General features: G+C 42.8%; 1 long non-coding RNA gene across 1 annotated transcript in view; it reads left to right on the top strand.

Annotated features, from left to right (window-relative positions):
- LOC132507068 (uncharacterized) overlaps positions 1–20,183 on the top strand; it is a 302,523-nt gene that overhangs the window by 110,065 nt on the left and 172,275 nt on the right. The window lies entirely within an intron of this gene.

Below are 20,183 nucleotides of genomic sequence, written 5' to 3'. Positions count from 1 at the left end.
CCACCAATGATAACAAGCACTAAAAACTATACTAAGAAAACAAAAAAACAACAGAAAAATGGACAGACAGAACCCTAGGACAAATGGTAAAAGCAAAGCTATACAGACAAAATCACACAAAGAAGCATATACATACATACAAAAAGAGAAAAAGGAAAAAAATATATATATATATAAAATAGAGGAAGAGAGCAACCAAATCAATAAACAAATCTACCAATGATAATAAACTCTAAATACTAAACTAAGATAAACATAAAACCAGAAACAAATTCGATGCAGAAAGCAAACCCCAAGTCTACAGTTGCTCCCACAGTCCAGTGCCTCAATTTTGGGATGATTCCATTCTCTGTTCAGCTATTCCAGAGATGCAGGGTACATCAAGTTGATTGTGGGGATTTAATCTGCTGCTACTGAGGCTGCTGGGAGAAATTTCCCTTTCCCTTTTTTGTTCACACAGCTCCTGGGGTTCAGCTTTGGATTTGGCCCCACCTCTGCGTGTAGGTTGCCTGAGGGTGTCTGTTCCTTTTGGGAAGTCTCAGGTTTTCTGCCAGCGTTCAGTAGGTGTTCTGTAGGAGTTGTTCCGCATGTAGATGTATTTCTGATGTATTTGTGGGGAGGAAGGTGATCTCTACGTCTTACTCCTCTGCCATCTTGAAGGTCTCCCTCAAAGTGTCTTCTTTGTCTGTGGTATCAAGCAGGTTTTCTCTTATTATTTTGACAAATTTGGAATCGTCTCAGGGAATCATGGCCAAGAAGGTCCTATAGAACTTGGTCCCTTCATTCCACTCTCCCCACCCCTTACACACCCCACTCACTCTGCTTCAACTCTGATATCTTCTCTCTGTTTCTCACACAGGCAAAGCCTGTTCCTGCCTCAGGGTCTTTGCATTTGATGTTCCTCAGCCTGCAGCACTCCCCCCCACCCTCCGCCATTATCTTTTAAAAAATTTCTTCTATCGCTTTCTCCTTCTGGAATCCCAATTTTGTGTGTGTGTGTGTGTATGTGTGTGTGTGTGTGTGTGTGTCTTGTATGTGTTGTGAATATTTCCCTCCAGATTATATCATTTGTATTTTGATCTTATTCATGGTGTCATTTTCCATTCTGTGCACAGATTTGAATGTCTTATATAGATGTCACTGAATAAGAATATTAACTCTATATAGGACTTTTAAAAGAAATTTCAGACTTATGTATGTCTAACATGTAAAATTGGGTAGCATACATATGCCATTGTCAACTTTAAAATAGCTTAATATAGTCAGTTGAGATATAAACACATAACATGCCATGTTGTAGTGACATATTGAAGTTAGTTTTAATTCTGGGTATCTTTTACATTTTGGGTAACACTGAAAATACTTATTCATTTATTTCTTGGAGCTCATTGTAAGACTTTGTTCCAAAAAAAAAAAAATCTCTTTCTAAAATTGTTGAAAAATTATTGGTCTAGATACTTTGGGGGTTGGGTTCTGACTGGTAGTATTTATATGAAAGTCTGTTTTGATTGTTGTTTGGACTTCTGTTTTATTTTTTTTGTTTGTTTGTTTGTTTGTTTTGCGGTACGCGGGCCTCTCACTGCTGTGGCCTCTCCCGCTGCGGAGCACAGGCTCCAGACGCGCAGGCTCAGCGGCCATGGCTCATGGGCCCAGCCGCTCCGCGGCATGTGGGACCCTCCCGGACCAGGGCATGAACCCACGTCCCTTGCATTGGCAGGCAGACTCTCAACCACTGTGCCACCAGGGAAGCCCTTATTTTGTTTTAATTGAAGGAGTACTCTTCTGCTGCTACCCCTCTGTGATAGGAACCTAGTTCAGTATCTCCAGTGGCTCACTAGGGACAGCTCTGCTCTGAATCCTAGGCCATTTCCCTGCCCTAAGAAGCTGGCCTGGACTCCTGAGGAAGGTTTTCATAAATTTTCTGACCCAGTGGAGAACTCTAGGTGTGGCAGAGGGTTCTTGAAATTAACTTTTTTTATTATAAAACTTAAAAATATCAAATCGATAATAAACAGACGGTGGCTGTATCCCTGGATAAAGCAGAAAATGTCCCCAGTTTTAATAAACATATTATTGAGCATTTACTGACTGCCCTTGCTAAATTGAAATACTGTAAATTATAATGGGGCACCAGTATCCTACATGGCGTCTTTGTATGAATTTAAAATGGCATCTCCTCTGAACAGATGTAGTGTGTGGGCACATCACTTGGAGTGCCCCATGGATTGGCCCCCTTCTGCAGGGTGCATCCCATATAACTACATGTGGCAACCCTGAGGTCCATGTAAGGATTTAGAAAATGCAGAGAGGTTTATAAAAGGAAATGAAGATTACTCATAATCCCATCCCAAAATAACCAGAGTTCATGTTTTGATGTACAATATTTTCATATATATATTTACATACATATATACACACATACATACACACACAATTGGTATCACATTGCATATCCAATTTTTTATCACCTTTTTTGCATAGCATTATATATTATGTTCCCAGGTAGTGAAATACTCTTTGAAATGCCATTTATAATTGGCTGCATAATATCCATCATAAGACTGTTTCTTTTCTTTTTTTTTTTTTTTTTGTAAGACTGTTTCTTAATTTATTTACAGGCTTCATTGGAGTTGGTATCCACTTTTTCTATTTAATTAAATAACATTGCATAGAACATCTCATGTGTACATTTTGATTCCAGCTTCTGAATATTTCATTATGGTAGATTCCCAGGAGGGAATTATGGGTCAAATGGTGTGAAGTTTTATTTTAAAGCATTCAAGGCATGTTCCCAAGTCATTTCCCTGAAATGTAATCCACAGATGTAGGCTTCTAGGGCCTCATTCTACTCCATGCCTCCATGACATAGTTTTAATAAAGGCAGCAGGACTTTTTCAAGTAAGTCCTTTAGTTTCAGGTAGTCCTCTATGGTGCTGATTTGGTTATGTGGATCTAGACTAGAATAACAACTCACCCAAGACAATTTAATGTCTGACCTGAATTTTCCCAAACTATCTCATTTCTCCACCCTGGAGTGAAGCAGACACTCATGTCTGACAATGTTATAAGTAACACAGGTTAAGTTATTGATCAGGAGTGTATATGTTGTTTTCCAGTGGGAGGATAAGAATGGAGAAACCAATCTATTATTGCCTCTATCAGCTATCTCACTGAAAAGTAATTGGGCTAATGATACAACTTATAATTGTTGATTTATTTTAGCTAGAAAGTAAACAGTAATTCATTGTATTGTTATGGCAACTGCTAAGAGGATACAGTTGAGGATGGCAGGTTCCAAATTTTATGTTCTTCTCCTTCATGTACTTTTTTAAAAAAGAGAAACAAAAAACAGTCTTTTCTTGAATGGAAAGAATAGAATGCTCTTCATCCCTTCTGACCTCTGAGAACACGTACTTTGGTATTTGATTAGAATTCTGTTCTGACAACCTGATCTTTGCCCATGTCAGATCTCTGTCTTCTCAACTAGATTCTATAGAGTTAATCAGAGGCTAATTGGTGTTCTTGCTTCCACAGAATGGAATTTTAAAACTTCAGAGAACCTGAAGATGCACTTGAAATCCTGTAGTTCAGCATTGTAAACCTGTAGCCTCTAGGCTGAATTTGCCCTATAGATATGTTTAGTTTGGCTTAATATATGTGTTTTTGTATCTAGGGATAATTGCTAACATTTATCGAGCACTTACTATATGCATTATCCTAGGACCTTTACATGTGTTGTGTCATTTAATCCTGATGATCTTGACCTTATAAGGTGGGTATGATTACTGTTTTTATTTTAGGTGAGAAAACCAAGACTTAGATATGTTAAAGAACTTGCCCAATATTTAAGTTAGTTGGGAGGTAAACCTGGGATTCAAGTTCAGGCAATGTAGCTCCAGAGCCCACCTTCCTATGTGCTACAAAGAATGAGTTACCAACATTAAAAAAAGGAGAAAGTCAAGAGACTTTACAGAATCATGGGATTCTTGCCTTCTCTTGAACAATTGTAACATATGGTGAGGGTCCACTGGAGATGAGGAGTATCTTCCTTTTTTGATAGGACACATGCTCTTGAATTTGCCTTTCTTTCATCTGATCTTCTCTCATTTGTATAACAGCTGATTATTGTTGGCATTTATGACTCCAGGTCTAATTCTGTGGCTCTCAGCTGAGGTGATTTTGCCCCCCCTCCACCAGGGGACATTTGGCAATGTCTGGAGTTATATTTGATGGTCACAACTAGGGTGTGGGTAGGGGTGTTACTGGCATCTAGTGGGTAAATGGCAGGGATGCTGCTAAACATCTAAAGAATTGCTTGATCCAAAATGTCAGTAGTGGTGAGGTTGAGAAGCCCCAATCTCATGTAACCTCCCCACTTCATAGATGGGAAAATTGAGATCAGAAAGGACATGACTTGCTCCAGATCCCAAAGCAAGTCAGAGTCAAGGGTTGGGGGACAGGGCACATATTTCAGTTCTCCCTGACCCTCTCCTGGTTATAAGCTCTGTGAGCCTTGAACAGAGATTTTTATAAATGATGTCCTTCTACTTTGTTTTGTTAAAATGAGGAAAAGTGAACTAAATATTACAGTGGTTGTGAAACATCTTCATTGTCTAATCTGTCACCTGGGAAGATTTGCTAATTGAGAATCCTCTAATTAGACTTAGGTAAAAAATTGTGTGCTTCAAAGCAGTTGCCAGGATCCAACCGTAAATTGCACACTTTTCAAAGAATCTATAACATGTATTTATTATATAACATGCACACGATGGCCAGGAATATTATCGCTCTTTCTTCCTAAAGTGTACAGTTTACAAGGAAGAGGAGAGATACTACTTTCGGTTTTGATTCAATTAATAAACAAGGCCAGCAAATTCATAACAAACCTCTAAACCATGTCCTTTACTGTGGGTTTTTATGATTCTGTAGTCAGGTGAGCTCAGGTGGTAGTCTTAGCTCAAATCTCTGAACTTCTCTGCTTTGTATAGATTCCATTCAGACTATTGCCAGAATTCAGCTAATGTGTTTTGAGGTTGAACATTTCTGAGACTTCTTCAAGACGTGAAATGGGTTACACAGACTAACTGCCTTCATGATTAGCCTTTTTATTTGGGGAGCAGGGAAGAAGACACAGAACTGGGAGCTTTATACACATATGATGAATGTAATAATAGCTAAAGTTTTCTATATGGCAGGTACTGCTGAAAGTCTTAATGTGGATTATCTTTATTTTCATTTAACCAGTATTTCCTGTACTGAACACTGTTGCTACATAAGAAAAATATATATCTTATGTAACCAAAATTTTGGAAAATATATATTTAGAAAATATATATATATATATAATATATATATATATATCTTATGTAACCAAAATTCCAATCTCTAAGCGTTAGTTAATTTGGTGTGTAAACAGTGTCTTCAGTGATTCAAGTTCTTTCCATCATTCCAAGCTGCCCTTCTCAGGGTGGTTGGATTGGTCCTCTGGGGAGATAGCCTGAGGTAGCTACCAACATGGCTGTTGCAGTTCCTGCAATCACATCCTGTTATGACAAATTCCAGTGAAAGAAAAAAGATCATTACTTTCTCTGTGTGTCTTTTTTTTTTTTTTTTAAATCCAGTGTAGAAACCTTTCCAGAGCCCCTCTGCATACATTCCCTTACAACAGATTGGCCAGAATTATGTCACTTGTTTATTCCTTAGGCACTCATTGGCAAGAGAAATGGGGTTACCGTTATGGGCATAGTGAAACATTGGTCTGTGAGGAGGAGGGTTAGCTGAACAAAATCAGGGTTCTATTAACAGAAAGAAGGGGGGATGACTGACAGGTAGTTAGGAAACCAGCAGGGTCTCTTAAAACTATTTTGAGATGTGCTGAGTTTCTGTTGCTGCTGCCTTACCACTCAGCATGATAGAAGCCCTTCCCTAAGCAAATGGGTCAGATTGCATGCTGCAGGATTACTCAGTTGGATTTCTGGGGGCTCAGGATGAGTTAGTGCCTCCTTCAAGCTGAGGCAGGGCTGAAAGGGTGGGTTACCCCACCATACTGGCAAGCCCAGGAGCTGGAGCCCTGTATGCTGGTTGTTGGCAGGCAGTCCCCCGGTGCTCCTTGCTCTGCCCAGTGGCAGTGCCTGCTGGAAAGCAAGCAGTGGCCCCACAAGCTGATGCTGAGAAAGAACTGAGCTCATACCTACCATCAGCTGATAAGCTTTCCCTCTCAAAACCAAGAAAGGAGCTGGGTCTTCCTCACCCCTGCTTTGGTGACATGTTTTCTACTTTGAGGCTTGGCCATGAGGTTCATTGTCAGCTTTCATCCAGATTACCATTGGTGAGGAACCCAGTGATGCAATGCCCCACTCCTACGCTCCATGGTTGGTTCCTTCTACTACAATTGTCTAGACTTCTGGACTGCAAGTCAGTGTTTATATCGTCTATAATACACACTGGAGACTGAGTCTGAATCCTGACACCAGCAACTAACTGCTAGTGGGGGACTTGAAGAGTTACTTAATTCCTCTAAACTCTAGTCTCCCCAGCTATAAAATGTGGATAACAATAATAGCAATATCTGTCTCTCAGAGTGGTATTACCTATGCGGCTTAAATGAAAATATATACGTAAAGTGTTGAGAACAGGGCCTGACACATGGTAGACCTCAATGAATAGAAACTATCAACATTATTATTTAGGAAATATGCAAAAGTTCTAGAGTGATCCATAGATGACCAATTAATACACTGTAGTAGTCAGTGTCAAGATCTAGAATCAGACAAATAGGTTGACCAATTTGTCTTCTAATTTTGGCCAACCCTCTAATCCTCAGTTTTGTCCCCAGGAAAATGTCCTGTAAATGTGGAATGAGACTGTTGTGAGAATTCAGTAAAATAGTATACCCAACGCTTAATTAAACAGAACTACTATTAATAACATTCCAGTTTTCAGTGGCAACGTGCCTTTGCTCTGTCAAGACTAAGTGTATCCATATTCCTGAGCCCTAGATTTGAGGGTTTTTCCTCTCCCTCTCCTCTCAATCCAGGCCTCTGGAGATTGTGGAAGTTTATTTAAACTGACAAACTGACTGTCAGTGCCCTCCTCCTAGACTCTTCAAAGCCCTAGGCCTAATTGGGATGCAAATGTCTCCCCCGGTAGCTTCTATCATAAGGGGAAGGCCCTTGGCCATCAGGAGAGATGTTTGGCAAAAAGGACCTCTCCCCGGGGCTCTCCATCTTTGTGGGGAGGAAATGATGATGATGATGTATGAGACAGCAGTGCCTTTGAAGGCCAAGGAGGACATGACAGACAGGATAATATGGGAGGAAAATACTGTCTTTGTAATGGAGACTGATGGCCTCTGCTTGTCTTCATGGCATTGTCAGGGCTGGGGCTGAGCCAGGCCTTCTTCGTTTGGCAGCAGGTTGGATGTGGCATCCATGCTGCCCTCTGTGGTAGCCTTCACCCAGGGTGGGGGTGGTGGGAGAAACAAACAGAGGGGATTTCTGGGGCCGCTGAGTGCAGGCCTCACCCCCCCTGGCTGTGACCTGCCTGTTTGTCAGGAATGACAGGCCTCACTCGATCTATTCATAATTGCTGGCTTCTGGGGTTTTTGGCCTCCACCCATAACTCTTCCTTGTGCCCCCCCCCAATAAAAAACTACTAAGTTAAACTAAAAACTCTAAAGTTAAAAAAAAACCCAACCCCCCAGATCCTTACCCAACCACTCCCACTCCCCCTTCAGGCCCCTGCTTGGCTGCAGGAAAGAAAGCCTAAAACTAGAGTAGGAATGTCATCTTTAGAAATCATCTTTTGGAGCAGTTTTATTAATTTCACTTCTCTGTGGTTACCACATGTTTGGGGAAGACAATTGATTTCACAGATCTGTGTGGGAGGCTGAAGATTTGGCTCTGAGGCGGCAGAGAAAATCTACAGCAAGAACAGCCTCCCTAATTGACATACAGCAAAGATGTTCTTTAAGGAAACTTTTAGTGCCTACTTTTTTAAATTTTAATTTTTAAGTTGTTTGTATTTTTTTATGGAGAAACTCTATTTTTTTCCCTCCACCCATTCATCTTCCTCCCCTCAACCTCCCTCCCTAATATTTCTACTTAAGAAATTAAGAGGAAAACTGAACCAAGTGTTAAGTCATCCTTTTGGCTTCAAAGGCACTGCCAGTGGCTATCAACGTGTCCAAGGTCAGGGCTTCAACAGAAACAAGTCCTCACTGCTTGGGAAAGAATTGTTGCTTCTGCTCCCATTGTGAAACCTCCAGTTGAGATGTTTCTGGTCTGAGCAGGGTCTCAGCAAGGTAGGGAGAAGCAGGTGATTCAGGTCGGTCCGTGAGCCCTCTTGTATTTGGGACAGGTGTACCCACACTTACGGAGGTCACTGTTACAGAACCTCACTGGTATGTTTTTAAGGGAGAGAGACTATTAGATGCTTTTGAGATGTCAGCTTGAATGACTGCATCATCAAGATAGAAATCAGTTCTGATTCTAAATAAATAATAGGGCAAGCTGAAAAAAAAATCTCAATCGTTAGATCTGTGGGTGGTGGTGGGTGAGTAGCTGCTGTTTTAGAACTTTAAATGTGGGTTCCTTGGCATTAGCTTTATTTAAAATAAAGTGGTAGCTCTTCCACACCCTCTGAAAAGTTAATAGTCCACCTTAAAGGAGATGGTAGTCCTGTAGTGTTTTTATGTTACTAATTGTATTGCACTGTGGGAGGAGTCCATGGAGCTTTAGAGAACCCACAAAAGACAGGGTTCCTCCCAAAACAGCTTCCGTGATGACTTGAAACAGATACGGTGGATCAGCAGATGATTGGGAGTCTGCTGTGAAATAGATGGGAATAGGGATGGGGACATATGTCCTTGCCCCAACACTCAAGAAATCCCTCAAATGGTCACTTGTGTTGCTGAAAGCCAGCTGTGGTCACCTTTTTCCTTTTCTTCTTTCATTTGTTCTGTCCTCTACTCCTCTGTTCAGTGCAATCAGGTCCAAATTGAGCTGAGAGAACTTGTCCCCATCATCATGGTTCTGCCCCAGAGTTCCCCTGAGTAGCATGAAAATGAGTGGCATGGCTGAGCTGGTCGTGCATGTGCATCCTGAAGAACTGTCTCTGTGAGGTTATGGGAAGGGAAGGAGGCGCCTGAGAAGACTGGGCGTGGGTGGGAGGCCGCTCCAAGTTCAGACAATGACAAGAAAACTGCTATGGGGCTCATCTAGAGGTTCCTGAGGCGAGGAATTTAATCTCGGCGCTGTTGTTTCTAACCCTCTCGGTGACCTTGGCCGAGCTCTAAACTCTCCGCAGAAAAATGGGAGTTATATCAGCCTGCCAAAGAGGGGTATTATTTCAAAGCTAAAGTCTTGCATTTAAAAAAAAAAAAAAGTGAGACCAAGGGAAGGAAGGAAAAAGGGGGCTGTGAGTGGAGAGGAAGTGACACGTTTTATGAAATCGGAGCTTTTTAAGGTTGTTTTGGGCACAGTTTCAAGAGGAAGTGCTGGTTATTAAGACAAACAATTGCTAATCTAATCTCTATCAGGAGACGTATTTAAGTTCAAGCACACTTTTTTTTTTTGACTCTTCTGGATTTTGGATTTTCAATTGAATGCTGTAATATGAGTATAAATTCGATGGAAGAAAAACAATTTAAGGAAGAACCATTTCTGATGTCTGCTACATGTATGAAGTTGAAGAAAATTGATTAGTAATCAAGAACAATTTAATTTTTTTGGACTTCTGCCCAAAGCTCCCCTTCCTAGTGAACTAGTTAATCTTCCTTTAACTAGGACTTCCTCCATTGAAGGCTTCCTGTGTCCCAGCTCTGGCCAGGCTGCCCTCTTCCAGGCTCTGCAGCCCCGCAGGCACACTTACGTCTTGAACACATCACACTCAGCTGGAATGGCCTGGTTACTTGTCTTTCTATTAAACTGGCTTCTTGAAGACTGAAAACACCTGGCCTATGTTAGATGCTCCATAAACATTAGGTCAGTGTTGAATGTAGATGGCAAAAAGAGAAATAAGGATCATCCCTGTATCAGTTTTGTATTGCTTTGTAATAAATTACCGCAAATTTAGTGGCTTAAAACAACTCACATTTATTATCTCACAGTTTCCGTGGGTCAGGAGTCTGGGCATGGCCTAGTGGGGTCCTATGCTCAGGGTCTCAGTAGGCTGCAGTCAGGTGTTGACTTGAGCTGCAGTCTCACCTGGGGACTCTGGGGGATGTTTTGTTTCCAAGGTCATTGAGGTTGCTGAAAGAATTTGTTTCCTTATGGTTGTGCAGGGTGGGGGTGGGGGGGTGGCCCTTGCTTCTTGCTGACTATGCGCTGGAAGCCACCCTCAGGTCTGAAGGCCAGTAGTAACTTGCACAATGGATATTTGCTTCTTCAAGGCTGTCAGGAGGCTCTCTCTCACTCTACTTGGCTGACACAGACTTTAGATAACATGATGTAATCAAGGGAGTGACACCCCGTCACCTGCATTATATTCCATTTGTTAAAAGCAATTCCCATGTCTTGCCCACACTCAGAGGGATGGGATTATACAAGGGCATAAGCCAATGGGAGTAACCTTTGGGTTAGGTGGGTCTGCCTCAGTCTCAAGCTACATAACCCATTCCACTAACATAAGCACTTTCACTCCACAAAATCCTTTTTTGAGGCTTGCAGGAGAGTAGCTTATTTCTAGCCTGTGCTTGATTATCTAAATTAGTTTTTATATTTTGTGGTTGCTTGTTCAGAAAATAAATATAGCAATCTGATATTTCTCAAGTCCTGTGCTATGTAAAAGTCCTCATGTTGGTTATTCAGCTATTGGTTCTCAGCTCCAGTCCACGGTGGCTTCATGTTAGATTAGGGGGCGGGGGGGCAGGAGGGCAGGAAGACAGGAGAGGGCACTTGCTGCTTCCTGTCTGGATCTTCGTGTCAGCGTCACCCTAGCAGTGGCAGATGGTTCTGGTTCAGCTTCTCCCAGCACTTCCAGAGCCAGCCTCAGTGTACGCATCAGAGAGCACCGCTAGGTGGGCAGTACTCTCTCCACGGAGGTCTGAGCTCCAGCTCTGTGGGACCCTCCTCCAAGCTTGTAGGTTCTGATAACCCCATTCTCTTCTCTTTGATCTCCTTAGTGTTAGTGTCAAATGCCTGCAGTTATTAATTGGTGTTAGCTTAGTATTTTCATTTTGCTTTTTCAGTCTTCTAACACCTACTTAACAAAATCCCTGCATTATACTTTCTCTGTTAAAATACCCAATATAGTTTATATTCCTCACTCACCCTGACTGATATAGTACTTCAATTTTCATCTAAGTTGCCAAGAAATTGTAGGGTCTCAATAACTACTATTGGAATTTTATACACCAAAGCAACTGACATTTGGCAAGCAGATGAAATCCATCTTCTGGTTTCCAGGTTGATGCTTTTAGAATGTTGGGTCCATAGTTGACTTTGCCAGTGTATTTAAGGCTTCCTGGCTAAGTAGTAATAGACATAAATAAGCTCACAGGGGGTGATTCATTCATTTACTCCCAAAATTACAGTGAATCATGACTAGAGAGACTCCAGCCCCTAAGAAGCCCGAACTTAGAAATCAGTAAAGCTATTTGTGTGAAGTTATGGGCTATACCCAGATATTCCTATTTCACAGATGAGGAAACTGAAAGATTAATTTCCATCCAAGGCCTTCTTGCCGGTAGAAGCCTTCGAATCAGGCACTCTAGTTAGAGACATCTTATCATCACCTAGGCCCTGAACTAGTTTCTCTTCATTTCCTAACTTTTTTAATGGCATCTGTACCCAAGTTCAAAATCTTTGACTCACTGAAATATGACTCCACCATCTCCTTCTCCCTTAAATTAGGCCTGCTGATCTTCCTCCAAAATGTTTCTCCCATCTGTCCCCTTCATTTGTTTTCTACAGTCTGAGTTTTGTTTAGGCCCTCACTATTTCTTGACCAGGCTATTAAAGTAGCCTTCTGATTGGCCTCTCTGTTGTTGTCCATTTGGTACTCTGCTCCCAGAAAAATGTATCTCAAATATAACTCAGAGAATATTACTCCTCCCCTCAAGAACTTTCAGTGGCTCCCTATTGCCTATAGGGTAACATTCAAATGTCTGAGCTGGGAAGATTAAAACTTCCTTCAAAATTTGATCTCAACTATGTTCCCAGCCTTACCTCCCATTTCTCCCTGATAGGTATCTGTCGTGCCAGCCAAGCCTGTACTCCTGCTGAATCTGCCCTTCCTGCTGCTAAAGCTGGCACATACCTCCTCATCATGAACTCCTCCTCCCCAGCCCCATCTTCTCTCCCTGAAATCCCACCCAGCTCTAAGATCCAGCTGAAATTCCACCTCCTCCATCCACCCTTTCTTGTTTCTCCAAATTGAATACTCTACATTCTGCTTTCTGAAATGACAGTGTAAGGCACATATAAGTGAAGATGAAAACTACGAGAGCAGTATAGCTGGCACTGATAATGGCCTATTCTGTTTTCTGGCACTGTATACTGTGCTCTTTACTCACATCATCTCATTTAATCCTCATTTAAGTTCATATGAGATATGAACTTTCTGTTTTACAGATGAGAAAGCCAACTTTGTGAGGTTACATAAATTGTTCAATATCACATAGCTTATTTTCTGTCTTATATAAATTACTTGTATACCCGCTTTTCTTTCCTCTAAATAGATATCTCACTGAGAAGAGGGAGCATTCCTTGTTCGGGTATGACCACCTGTTCTAGGCTTATGCTGTACCTTGTGCATGGTGGGCAATAAATCACCGATTTACTGAAAAATCTCAGAATTCACAATTTTTGCCACCAGATTGTTTTGCCTTGTTCTTTGGTGGATTTTATTTGTCTGTTTATATATCAAGCATACACCTGTGTTCTATGTAATGTAAGCATGGGGGGTGGGCAGGGAGGGAGGAGTATTTCTGAAAAGATTGGCATAAGTTGACTCCTGTATTCCTTCTGTTATTGTTTGAGAGATGATCTTTATTTGACAGTGGTTCCTAAAGTCTTTGCTTTAAGGAGTCACAAATAAACACTTGAATTCAAGAGCACTTTCAATTTGTAAAGAAACTCCACAGTGAGTGCTCATCATGCTGAGAATCCTTCTGATTGTCTGCTAATGATCACTTTGTTTTCTAAGTTTGAATTTTTGTTCATTGACATATTCTTTTTTTTTTTTTTTTTTGCTGTACGCAGGCCTCTCACTGTTGTGGCCTCTCCCGTTGTGCAGCACAGGCTCCGGACATGCAGGCTCAGCAGCCATGGCTCACAGGCCTAGCCGCTCCGCGGCATGTGGGATCTTCCCGGAGTGGGGCACGAACCCATATCCCCTGCGTCGGCAGCCGGACTCTCAACCTCTGCGCCACCAGGGAAGCCCGGCATATTCTTTTTTAAAGTAGGGCATTGCCTGATACACAATGAGGGAGGCCTGTCTCTTTGGAAAAATTTAATGCAGCCGGGGTTGGGGTGGGAATTATTCAAAAAGCTACTCAAATGACTTATTAAACAAAAATTCGGTAGCATAGATTCAAGGTCATGAGCTAGAGCCTTGAGGTCAGAAGGAGCTTGGTTCCATTGGAAAAAATAAGGCTGACCTTTTAGGAGGGCAGCTTTGTGAAGATGGCTGTATAGATAACACCTCAGGATTCAGTGCAGAGGGACACATTTTTTGGTAAATGCATTCAGTTGCCTTTGCTCTGACTTCAGAGCTGCGAGAGCTGTGGGAACCGCTGCTCCCGGATTTGAGAATTTGAGATGGCTTTCAAAGAACCAAGGGCTCCTTATGCAGCCCCACTTCCGGGTGGCCATTTCGTATTCCTGTGAGGGGCCCAGGGAACAGAGATGGAAGTGTCTAAGATGCGGGGGAGGAGGGAGGAAGTTCAGGAAAGAGTCTAGGGCAACGAGACTGCTTGTCAAACGAGTGGAGGAGTCAGGGCGGCGGGGGGTGGGTGGGTGGGAACAGCCATTCAGCATTTATCTTTCTTTTTCCTGAGTACCTTGTCCAGGAGCCATTCCTATGACCCTTGATGAAGGATGGTCACTATAATGAAGTCCTCCCCTTTCTGCATAAAGGGACAACAAATGCCCTATTCCTAAGGGGGCCTGGGTTTGAAGGATTTTCTACACTGGGCATGAAGTCCTGTTGCTCTCTCCGCACTGCCCTGGCTTTGGTCAGAGTCATTCTGGGTCATAGATATGGCAGAGATAACGGGTCACCATGGGATTGTACTCTCCTCACAGCATTACTGTGCTCAGTGCCTTGACTGGGCGTAGCTCACTGGGCTGCATGGACACAGACAACTCAGACTGCATTGGCAACCTCACCACCCTGGCCCCCAGCTGTTCAGGCCTGGGCCCGGGGAAGCCAGTGACGTCGATCTGCTGGCCAACACTGGGTAGGGAGATCCTGAGTCCTTCTCTTGTTGGCCCCATGGATAGGCTGAGCAGGCAGCCATTTATGCGCTACGGTTCAAAGAATGCTGAAAGATAGGGCAACTGTTTAATTTATTATCCACGTGGGGTCACTTTGGAGAGTAAAAAGGGACAGTAAATTATAAATATGTTGGGGTCACAGGCAAAAACTAGCGTTGTCTGACAAACCTGGGATCACTATACTGAAAGCTACCTTGGTCTTAATTAAATTTAACATTTCCTAAGTACCTCTGCACCAGACATTGTTCCCTTCCATAGTAGGGCACAGACATGTCCACAAATAAATAACATGACAGAGGGTTAAATGCAATGATGGAACAAGTGCAAAGGCCACAAAAGGAGGGCAAGGTCACCATCTGGGGCAGTGACAGGGAGGGTGGATAGGGAAGGTTTCAGTCAAGGAGATTTGAAAGACCAATGTTTCATAGACATATAGATAGGGACGGGGGCTCTAGAAGGGGAGAACTGCAGCTGTGAAGTCACAGGTAATTGAAGGTACACAGCACGTTGCAGGGATTGTTAAGAAGTGTGGCACTGATGGAAAGTAGAGTGTGAAGCAGCAGTGTCAGGAGGTGGAAGCTAAATGGAAGGCAGGTCAGGAACAGCCCTGTAGGCCATGCTAGCCGGCTTGGACATATCTGCTTAGGGCAGGCCCGGCAAACTGCAGCCCATATGGGCTAAATCCATTCTGCTATTTGGTTTTGAAAAATCAAGTATTATTGGAATACAACCAAACTTATTCATGCTTTCACACTACAACAGCAGAGTTGAGTAGTTACAACATAGACTATATATGGCCTACAAAACCTAAAATACCTGCTCTTTCTTTTCACGGAAAGTTTGGCGATGCCTGGCTAAAAGCCATGGTGGAAATACTGAAGGGCTTTAAATAATAATGTAAACATATCTCTGATTAAGAAAGATCTCATGGGGTAGGAGGGAGGATAGAGTTGTTGGGGAAGAAAGATGGGGACCTACTGTGATAGACTTTATTCATGCAATTAACCTTTATTGAGGGCCCACTATATGCTAGACACTCTGCTAGGCTGGAAGCTCAGAGATGAATACACAACCCTCTTCATGACCCTCGCGAATCAGACAAGAAAAGGTAAGGATCTGGACCAAGGCAGTAGAAACGAGGATGGATAGGAGAGGTTTAGAGAGATGGAGCTGGAGAGTCAGGGCTCCAGGTTTGGGACAGTTGTTGGTGGTGCCCTTCTCTGAAATGAGGACACTCTAGGAGAAGGAGGCTTACTTCCACTTAGCTCCTCCCTGGCCTCCTTGAACTCACTACATTTGCTCTGTTACATAACATTGTTAGGTGCTTTCTAAAGACATAGATGTTTTGACTGGATTCAGCTTTATCTAATACTGATACCTGAACAAGAACTAATTTTATAGAGTGTACACCATCCTCATTCATTTTCATCTAGAAAAGAGCCAAGTCCTACATAGTTTGGAAGAAAAGGTCCCCCATGGGCCCATGGAAAACCTATGCTACAGCTACTTCCCTGAGCCAGCAGGTAGAAGGGACTGACTCCCTCATGCTGGTAAACTCAGTAACAGATTGGCTCCCCTGACCATAGTAGGTGCTCAACAAATGTGCATTGGATGAAAATCTGAGATTGAATCACTTAGGGTCCTGGCAAAAATAGATAGTACATCAAGGGCTTCCATCCAGTCTGTTTAGTGGAGGGGCTATTTACAACGGTGAGGGCAAGTGAGTAGAAGCATTGGGCATGGTGACACAACCAGAGACTAGCAACAGTGGAAACCGTGCCCTTTTCTCGACCTGGAGGGGAGGGAAAGATGTCACTAAGCCCAGTGTGAGTCATATCCATGAAAGAGCAGGGGCTGAGCTGAGGCTCTAAGGAATTTCAGCCACTAAGGAACCTACAACCTAGTATGGAGGGAGAGGGGGCAGAAGGGGAAAGTGGGAGAGTAAAGACTCCTACTCTCTGATCTGCTTGTGTCTCTGTTGGCTGACCCTCATCAGAGGCCTCAGAGCAGGGGAGCCAGGACAACACCGGGGGTAGTGGCCATCCTCCCAGCACACAGAGCTGGGAAGAAGAGCCTCTTTTTGATTTCTTTTAGTTTTGCAGAACTTGGGTCTCATCACACTTGCAGTATTGAATTATTAGCAGCAGTACTGAAGTACTTGGATAGACGTATCATTATTTAGCTAAATAAATATTCACTGGTTGTATATTCCTGCAAGTAGCTCTGACACTCCTAACAAGTGCCAGGTGCTTTACTGTGAGTCACGGACAAAGATGGCAGAGCAGGGGTCCCCAGCCCCCGGGCTGCGAACCACTACTGGTCTTCGCCTGTTAGGAACCTGGCCGCACAGCAAGTGAGTGGTGGACAATCAAGTGAAGCTTCATCTGCCGCTCCACATCGCTCTCTGTGCAGCCTGAACCGTCCCCCCTCATCGTGCGCATCACCGCCTGAACCATCCCCCCGTCCCCACATCCCCCATCCGTGGAAAAATTGTCTTCCATGAAACTGGTCCCTGGTGCCAAAAAAGGTTTGGGGACCACTGGAGAGGATCCTGCACAGACAGAGCCATATGTAAGCATTTTTGTGCAGAAAGCTTTCTGCATATTCCAGTATCATAGATTACTGGAAGTGGAATCCCGTGCCAAGGGGGATTCACAGTTCACCTTTTGATAAGTTCACAGTTCACCTTTTGACAGTTTGCTTTCTTGTATACTCCAAAAAGGCTCTAAAGTATTTGAGCTTGTCTATTTCACCACAGCGTCTTTCTCCCTGGTCACCAGTGAGCTTAAGCATCTTTTCATATGTTGATCAGTCCTTTGTCATTTTTCTTTTGTGAAACATAGTGGTTTAGTGCTTGGTGTTTGAAGCCAAGACTGCTTTGTGAATTCAGACCCTGTCTTTGCCACTTATTTGCTGTGTGACCTTAGGCAAGTTATTTTTCCCCCATTCCTCATCTGTGAATTGGAGAAATGAGGCTATCTACCCTTTGGGGTTTTGGAGACTGGTAAGTACCTAGACATGCCTAACATATAGTGACCTTGATGTAAGGATTAGCTATCATACTTGCCTACATTGTTTGTCTATTTTCCTCTCCCAATGTTATTGAAGTATGACCAAGGCTGAGGACCAACAGGCAGAAGGGAGCCCATTTCTGCAGCTCCTATCTTATTTCTGAAATGGTCTGCTGTCCCTGTAACATGACCCTGCAGTGACATGGTAACACTTTACTTCCTACCTGGATCACAGACAACCGCATGTTTAGAGCTGGGCGGAAGGTTCATCTGAGCGCATTTGTTCAGGCGTCTTTGGGGTCCTGAGCTGTCAGAATTTGACCAGAGGTTCTCCCAGAGTCCATTTTGCCCCAGGGAGGGACAGCCAGCTCTGGTGCATTCACTACTCTAGGCAAGCCCGGAGGCCTTTCGAGCTTGGCCAGCCTTTTCTCAGGCAGCCGCCAGATGGAACTGCTCTGAGCTCTGGGCCTGTGGGAGGCCAGGTGCTCTGTGCCCTCACTTGCAGCAGCGGCTGAGGGCTGTGGTTGTGGCTGCCTGAGCTATTGCTGCCGTTGGGGAGATCACACGCCCACAAGGGGAATGCCTCAAGTTGCTGAAAAAAAATTTTTTGAAGCACGAAGAGAAGAGCTGCTTCCTTTGTAGGCCAGCCTCACTGTTACGCAACTCTGACTGTACGTTTTCTGACTTTCGGTACAAGTGAAGGTCACCTTAAGATAAATTGAAATTCTTATATCAAGGTCACAGGAAAGTTCAAGTGTGTAAGCATGTTTTAGGTGTTGCTTGGAGATGAATGTATGTATAGCGTCCTACAGTGAGACTGAGGCTTACACGGGCAATGCCAGGAAGTCACCGTCACATCCAGCATAGCCAGCACCAGCACCTGCATCACTTTCTTTATTGATGCCACTACATGCCAGGAATTGCCTGACGTGTCAGCTCTCATTCTCATAGTCATAGAGCAAGGAAGATATTATACCAGTTTCAATGATGAGGAAATCAAAGTTCAGAAAGTTTAACTGTTGTGACCAAGATTCTTCAGCCAGAAAGTGGCAAGTCACATTTTGAAAACATCTTTTTGATGTTATCAAAGTTTGTGTTCTTTCCACTGCCCCATGCATGTAGTTGCAGAATTTAGAATTGGAAGGGACTTTAGAGTTCGGAATTTCTCTGTGCCCAAGATCACAAAGTTAGTTATTGGCGACATTAGAACTAATATCTTCTATCTCCTAGACAAGTATTACTTTTTCTAGCAGATGAGTTTGTCTCATGAAAATCTTAGCTAAAAAATTGCTAGGTGAATAAGCAACGTGTGGTAGTTGGGAGTCAGCTGGGGAAGGTAGAAAGGGGTTATAGGTTGTGGATTCAGATTTTGGTTCTGCCACTTCCTAGCTGTGTGGGCAAGTTACACAAGCCTCAGTTTATCATCTGTAAAATGGCAGTAATAATAATACCGAAATAAAAATACTGAAAATGAGTTGATGTAAGCCATATAGTATGTACTAGGTAGTTAAGTTATCTGTCCCTAGAAGAACAATTTTGAAATAGTGTTGGATACAAGACTTTTTTTCAAACTCAGGTTAGCTTGAAAGTGAGATCTGAAAAGGCAGGGCTGTTTGTTGAAACTGGAAGCTTAGTTAAGAGCACAGGCTCTAGAATCAAGACTGTGTGCATTCACACACCAGTCAAAATGGCTATCATCAAAAAATCCACAAACAAGAAATGCTGGAGAGGGTGTGGAAGGAAGGGAACCCTCTTGCACTGTTGGTGGGAATGTAACTTGGGGCAGCTACTATGGAGAACAGTATGGAGATTCCTTAAAAACTAAAAGTAGAGCTACCATATGATCTAGCAATCCACTCCTGGCATATATCTGGAGAAAAACATGGTCCAAAAGGATACATGCACCCCAGTGTTCATTGCAGCACTGCTAACAATAGCCAAGAGATGGAAGCAACCTAAATGTCCCTCGACAGGGGAATGGATAAAGAAGGCATGGTACATATATACAATGGAATATTACTCAGCCACTAAAACGAATGAAATAATGCCGTTTGCAGCAACATGGATAGACCTAGAGATTGTCATACTGAGTAAAGTAAGTCAAAGAGAAATATCATATGATATCACTTATATGTGGAACCTAAAAATAAATGATACAAATGAACTTATGTATGAAACAGAAACAGACTCATAGACTTAGAGAATGAACTTATGGTTACCAGGGGGAAGGGATAGTTAGGGAGTTTGGGATTGACATGTACACACTGCTATATTTAAAATGGGTAACCAACAAAGACCTACTGTATAACACAGGGAACTCTGCTCAATATTATGTTACAACCTAAATGGGAAAAGAATTTGAAAAAGAATAGATACATGTATATGTATAACTGAATCACTTTGCGGTACACCTGAAACTATCACAACATTGTTAATCAGCTCTACTTTAATATAAAATAAAAAGTTAAAAAAGAAAGACTGTGAGCATTCAAATATCAGCTTTGTCACTGGATAACAGTGTGACCTCAGGCAAGTCACCTAATCTCTCTGTGTCTCAATCACTCATCTGTGATTGAGAGTAATCATGATATTTATATCATTAGGGCTGTGCATGGATTACATGAGGCAATGCAGGAAAAGGATGAGCATGGCATATTGACACAGTAGATTCCCGGCAAATGATCGTCATTGTAATAATTAAAAAACCTAGGATCTGAGAGTGGAACTTATATCA

The sequence above is a fragment of the Lagenorhynchus albirostris genome, chromosome 16, assembly GCF_949774975.1.
Source record: "Lagenorhynchus albirostris chromosome 16, mLagAlb1.1, whole genome shotgun sequence".
In the NCBI taxonomy this organism is placed as follows: domain Eukaryota; kingdom Metazoa; phylum Chordata; class Mammalia; order Artiodactyla; family Delphinidae; genus Lagenorhynchus; species Lagenorhynchus albirostris.
This window is presented reverse-complemented; position numbering and strand designations above follow the sequence as displayed.